This window comes from Scyliorhinus torazame, chromosome 4 (assembly GCF_047496885.1).
Source record: "Scyliorhinus torazame isolate Kashiwa2021f chromosome 4, sScyTor2.1, whole genome shotgun sequence".
In the NCBI taxonomy this organism is placed as follows: domain Eukaryota; kingdom Metazoa; phylum Chordata; class Chondrichthyes; order Carcharhiniformes; family Scyliorhinidae; genus Scyliorhinus; species Scyliorhinus torazame.
In genome coordinates, this window is record NC_092710.1 from 303,408,468 (window position 1) to 303,410,967 (window position 2,500).

Sequence of the window (2,500 nt, forward strand, 5' to 3'; positions counted from 1 at the left end):
GCGCCTTCAGGCTAGGAGACAGAACGTCCTGCCGACACACTGGCTTGTGGCCACACGGGCCAGCTGGCGTGCCCATCAAAGTACAGCACGCCAAGGCACCCAACCGTGCTGCGTTGCAAAGGCCCGGCAAAGCTGCAGCAGCTGAATGGCCCGACCAAGCCGCCTGCCTGAGTTGAGCCCGCAGGCAAGTGTTGGGAGGAATGGCGAGGACGCAGAGAGCAGCAAAAGGTTGGCCTGCCTCTGGTGTGGAGAGTGCTTGGCGTGAGCAGTCTGCTGGCCGCAAAAGCCTACTGCACCTGGTATTCCCAGGCGGTCTCCCATCCAAGTACTAACCAGGCCTGAGTCTGCTTAGCTTCCAAGATCAGACGAGATCGGGCGTTTTCAGACTAGTATGGCCGTAGGCATCTGCACCACCGTCTTCTCGCCTATTCAAGCCGGCCACGCTAGCACCCTCGCCACTTCTTCTTTCTGGTTGTTTTCAATTTTTTCTCTCTCTTTTTCTACTTCTACTTCTACTTCTCCTCCTCTTTCTCTCCTTCTCCTGCTAATTCTAGCCTATATGCCTGATACACGCTCCCCTTCATGCCGTCCCCACCTAGCTCTCTTTTTTTCTTCTCCACCTCCCCCAAGGAAAACTACAAGCCCCGCCCACCTCACACCAGCCTGCCGCCAGCACGCTGCTGCCTTTCCACATTGCAACGCTGCGCACTTCTCTCAGCACAGCCAGCACAAGGGTCAGGCAGGCAATGCAAGCCAGCTCTCTCTTCCTTCGCTTTCCACACCAGCCCCAATGCCACAACTTGCATTCATGCGGCGCCTTCAGGCTAGGAGACAGAACGTCCTGCCGACACACTGGCTTGTGGCCACACGGGCCAGCTGGCGTGCCCATCAAAGTACAGCACGCCAAGGCACCCAACCGTGCTGCGTTGCAAAGGCCCGGCAAAGCTGCAGCAGCTGAATGGCCCGACCAAGCCGCCTGCCTGAGTTGAGCCCGCAGGCAAGTGTTGGGAGGAATGGCGAGGACGCAGAGAGCAGCAAAAGGTTGGCCTGCCTCTGGTGTGGAGAGTGCTTGGCGTGAGCAGTCTGCTGGCCGCAAAAGCCTACTGCACCTGGTATTCCCAGGCGGTCTCCCATCCAAGTACTAACCAGGCCTGAGTCTGCTTAGCTTCCAAGATCAGACGAGATCGGGCGTTTTCAGACTAGTATGGCCATAGGCATCGGCACCACCGTCTTCTTGCCTATTCAAGCCGGCCACGCTAGCACCCTCGCCACTTCTTCTTTCCGGTTGTTTTCAATTTTTTCTCTCTCTTTTTCTACTTCTACTTCTACTTCTCCTCCTCTTTCTCTCCTTCTCCTGCTAATTCTAGCCTATATGCCTGATACACGCTCCCCTTCATGCCGTCCCCACCTAGCTCTCTTTTTTTCTTCTCCACCTCCCCCAAGGAAAACTGCAAGCCCCGCCCACCTCACACCAGCCTGCCGCCTGCACGCTGCTGCCTTTCCACATTGCAACGCTGCGCACTTCTCTCAGCACAGCCAGCACAAGGGTCAGGCAGGCAATGCAAGCCAGCTCTCTCTTCCTTCGCTTTCCACACCAGCCCCAATGCCACAACTTGCATTCATGCGGCGCCTTCAGGCTAGGAGACAGAACGTCCTGCCGACACACTGGCTTGTGGCCACACGGGCCAGCTGGCGTGCCCATCAAAGTACAGCACGCCAAGGCACCCAACCGTGCTGCGTTGCAAAGGCCCGGCAAAGCTGCAGCAGCTGAATGGCCCGACCAAGCCGCCTGCCTGAGTTGAGCCCGCAGGCAAGTGTTGGGAGGAATGGCGAGGACGCAGAGAGCAGCAAAAGGTTGGCCTGCCTCTGGTGTGGAGAGTGCTTGGCGTGAGCAGTCTGCTGGCCGCAAAAGCCTACTGCACCTGGTATTCCCAGGCGGTCTCCCATCCAAGTACTAACCAGGCCTGAGTCTGCTTAGCTTCCAAGATCAGACGAGATCGGGCGTTTTCAGACTAGTATGGCCATAGGCATCGGCACCACCGTCTTCTTGCCTATTCAAGCCGGCCACGCTAGCACCCTCGCCACTTCTTCTTTCCGGTTGTTTTCAATTTTTTCTCTCTCTTTTTCTACTTCTACTTCTACTTCTCCTCCTCTTTCTCTCCTTCTCCTGCTAATTCTAGCCTATATGCCTGATACACGCTCCCCTTCATGCCGTCCCCACCTAGCTCTCTTTTTTTCTTCTCCACCTCCCCCAAGGAAAACTGCAAGCCCCGCCCACCTCACACCAGCCTGCCGCCTGCACGCTGCTGCCTTTCCACATTGCAACGCTGCGCACTTCTCTCAGCACAGCCAGCACAAGGGTCAGGCAGGCAATGCAAGCCAGCTCTCTCTTCCTTCGCTTTCCACACCAGCCCCAATGCCACAACTTGCATTCATGCGGCGCCTTCAGGCTAGGAGACAGAACGTCCTGCCGACACACTGGCTTGTGGCCACACGGGCC

The 2,500-nt window shown here is 57.1% G+C and overlaps 3 non-coding genes across 3 annotated transcripts; all 3 read right to left on the reverse strand.

Moving 5' to 3' along the window:
• Nucleotides 1–284: 284 nt before the first annotated feature.
• Nucleotides 285–403, reverse strand: LOC140413875 (5S ribosomal RNA). The gene has a single exon (XR_011943027.1). It is a non-coding gene; the product is annotated as a 5S ribosomal RNA (ribosomal RNA).
• Nucleotides 404–1,097: 694 nt separating this feature from the next.
• Nucleotides 1,098–1,216, reverse strand: LOC140414427 (5S ribosomal RNA). Its single transcript, XR_011943560.1, has one exon. It is a non-coding gene; the product is annotated as a 5S ribosomal RNA (ribosomal RNA).
• A 694-nt stretch (nucleotides 1,217–1,910) lies between these two features.
• On the reverse strand, nucleotides 1,911–2,029 carry LOC140414428 (5S ribosomal RNA). The gene has a single exon (XR_011943561.1). It is a non-coding gene; the product is annotated as a 5S ribosomal RNA (ribosomal RNA).
• Nucleotides 2,030–2,500: the final 471 nt, after the last annotated feature.